A 3,818-nucleotide genomic window follows, 5' to 3' on the forward strand; every position below is an offset into this window, starting at 1 on the left:
TACAGTGTAGCCAGGCTTGACTGCAATCATGCCTAATAGTAAGCCATGATGCTGCCTATGGAGAAATATGATGATACATTGATGAGTTCCTTAATGATAAAGATGCTTGGAGGCCGTTGGATCAGCTTCCACCTTCACACAGGAAGTAAAACTATAAGAAATGTAAACAGTAATTGTTATCAATTGTAAATTATAATACTGTATGACTTTTTCAAAAGAGCAACTGTTGAGTTTCTTGCCGGTATCTTCTCAGCAGAACCTGCCTTCCGAACCGGTGGTAGAATCTTTACAAATAGTCAACTGACGTGTCAAAAGTGCTTGTAAACTGAGCCTACTTGAAATAAATGATTTTTGATTTGATTTGATTTATGGGTATCTTCAAGGCAAGAGGATAGGCTTCTAGGAAAGTACTTAGAAGATGCCTATTCACTCTTTTGCCAATGGTGACACATTTTTTTTATTATTTAGTCTAAGATGGAAGCGGGCTCACTTGTTAGGATGAGGATGAAAATCCACTTACCTTTCGGTTTCGACACAACATCGTACCGGAACACTAAATCGCTTAGCGGTACGTCTTTGTCGGTAGGGTGGTAACTAGCCACGGCCGAAGCCTCACACCAGCCAGACCTGGACCACTTAAGAAAACCTTAATCGGCCCAGCCGGGGTTAATTTTTTATAATTTCGAGTGCCGCATAACCCTTCCTTAGTCCAGTCAACATGCTAAGTAGACGCAGGTTTTGGGGTAGTTGAATTGTCATAGTAGATATTTTGAATCTATACTAATATTATAAAGCTGAAGAGTTTATTTGTTTGTTTGAACGCGCTAATCTCAGGAACTACTGGTCCGATTTGAAAAATTATTTTAGCGTTTGATAGCCCATTTATTAAATAAAATATAAATAAATAAATATACTTAAACAATACACATCACTATCTAGCCCCAAAGTAAGCATACAGAGTAGCTTGTGTCATGGGTGCTAATATAGTTGATATTATAATATTCATATACATTTATAAACTACATATAAATAGTTATATAATGTATAAATACACACAGACACTGGAAAACACCCACGCTCATCATACAAATATTTTCCAGTTGTGGGAATCGAACCCACCACCGTGGATGCAGAAAGCAGGGTCACTACCCACTGCGCCACGCGGCCGTCAATTTATTGAGAAAGGCTATAGGCTATATTTTGTCCCCGTATTCTTACTGGAAAGGGAACCATGCGTGTGAAACCGCGCGGCGTCAGCTAGTATTCATATATGGCGGGTTTGTCTATGGCAGTTCGAATTCTTTGCTCGCAAGTGTACCACAAGCTACCTACAAAATTATTAATCACAGAAAAAAATATAGGTACCCGCCGGCAGAACTGCTTACCAAATATAAATAATTACGCTTAATTATTATGTAAATTTACATAATGATTTCCAAACGAAATGTAAAAAATATTGAACTGTAAATTATTGTTAAGCGAGGAAGTCATTAGTTGGTAACATATTATTGTAATCCTGAATAATATTTATAATTTGGAACTCATTTGTAAAACTGTGTATGTAATGGTCTATTGGTTAGAAAGAAGTTATCAGAAAGACGCGGGTTCAACCTTGATTACATTTTATTCGATTCCATTTTGCACTTTTGTGTAAATAATTAATAGTGTGCAAATGTTGTTACATGCAAAAAAAATAAAGACCATTGTTGTCGAGTGGTAAAGCAGCATGATGGGTCTAAGCTCCAGACTTACCTTAAAAGGAGGTATCCCCTCTCCTATAAAAAAGTAGGTTAACTAGTTAAAATAGGCAAAATATTTTTTAATAGCTGCCTATTTAAATATGACCAACTAGCGGACGCGCGTGACTTCGTCCGCGAGAAATTTATTTTTTCACAAATACCGCGGAAACCATAGATTTTTCGGTTTGGTTGTTAATCCAGACTATAATCTATCGCTACTTAAAATTTCAGGTGATTTGGTTCAGTAGCCGAGGCGTAAAAGAGTAACAAACATTCATACCATCAAAATCATCAGATTTTCGCAAATCTCAGGAATCCATTGATAGTTTCGGAATAATCTGTGTTAATCCAGAGTAAAATCTATTTCCATTTCAAATTTGAGCTAAATCGCTTCAGTAGTAGCGGCGTTAAAGAGTAACAAACACACAAACATACATCCATACAAAATTTCGCGTTTATAATATTAGTAGGGTATTAAGAGACAGTGTTAGGAGTAATTATGAAAATACACCTGCAGGCGGGCATCGGACCCACTACCTCTCAGTGCCGGGTCCAACTTTTTATCGTTAAGCTATTGAGGCCATAAACAGTTATTAATTGTAATAAATTAACTCATATTATCGTATTTATAAAACAAATTAATCAACTAACCAGCATCCATAATGCCTTATTTACAAAAAAGCATCAACTCAAAGAAGGCTCAATAAAAGAGCCAACTGGCAACTATCACATTATTGTACCACTTTTGAAATAAATTAAGACATTTTTCACAATGCCCCATTGTGGCCGTATCATCTGGGGCTTAAGATTACGAACTTCTGATAAATAACGAAGATATATAATGTAAGTCAGACCGGATATTATAAACAGTACTTAACCTTTAATTGTTTTATTCCTGTATTTGCTTTCTAGAGCCGTGATAGCCCCAATGGATAAGGACCTCTGCCTTCGATTCGGAGGGTGCAGGTTCGAATCCGGTCCGGGGCATGCACCTCTAACTTTACCATAACATTCTTTTACTTAAGTTAAGCCACTATGGCATAAAAAGTGTTGCACTCGATCTCATCGCCTCTTATCTTAGTGATAGAACACAAAAGGTATGCATAAATGATTCAAAGTCTCGCGGTTTTTCTAACACAATGGGCGTCCCACAGGGTTCAATTCTGGGTCCTTTTCTATTCCTAGTGTACATAAACGATTTACCACACCATGTTAGCGGCATCTGTGAGATAGTACTGTTTGCTGACGACACATCCCTAATTTTTAAGAGTGACAGAAGTAAAGATAATTCCGACGATGTAAACCGTGCCATATCGCATGTGTCGCATTGGTTCACTGTTAACAACTTACTTTTAAATGCAAAGAAAACTAAATGTATTGAGTTTTCATTACCAAATGTTATAAAATTAGATAAGTCTATAATGATCAATGGTGAAACACTAGAAATAGAGAATTCCACAGTTTTCCTGGGAGTGACCTTGGATTCTAAACTTCAGTGGGGTGCTCATATAGAAAAACTGTCAGGTAAACTCAGCTCAGCTGCTTTTGCAGTGAGAAAAATAAGACAGTTTACTGATGTTGATACAGCTAGACTTGTTTATTTTGCGTACTTTCACAGCGTAATGTCTTACGGTATTTTGTTGTGGGGCAAGGCTGCTGATATACATTCTATATTTGTACTTCAAAAAAGAGCAATTCGAGCAATATATCAACTAAAATCACGCGAGTCCCTTCGTCAAAAGTTTAAAGAAATAGGCATTTTAACAGTAGCCTGTCAGTATATATATAACAGTATAGTTTATGTGAGACAAAATATTAATTTGTACAAACGAAAAGGAGATCTAAACCCACGTCTTACTAGACACGGGCATAAGTTAGTTATTTCTGCATATCGTCTCCAAAGAGTTAAAAAATCTTTTGTGGGTTTGGGTGTACTCTTCTATAACAAGATCCCCAAGACTGTGATGGACTTGCCAATGCACAACTTTAAGCAATGTGTTAAAAAACATTTACTTAGTCGAGGTTACTACACTATTGATGAGTTCCTTAACGACAAAGGTGCTTGGAGGCCATTGGATC

This window comes from Bicyclus anynana, chromosome 24, assembly GCF_947172395.1.
Source record: "Bicyclus anynana chromosome 24, ilBicAnyn1.1, whole genome shotgun sequence".
NCBI lineage: Eukaryota > Metazoa > Arthropoda > Insecta > Lepidoptera > Nymphalidae > Bicyclus > Bicyclus anynana.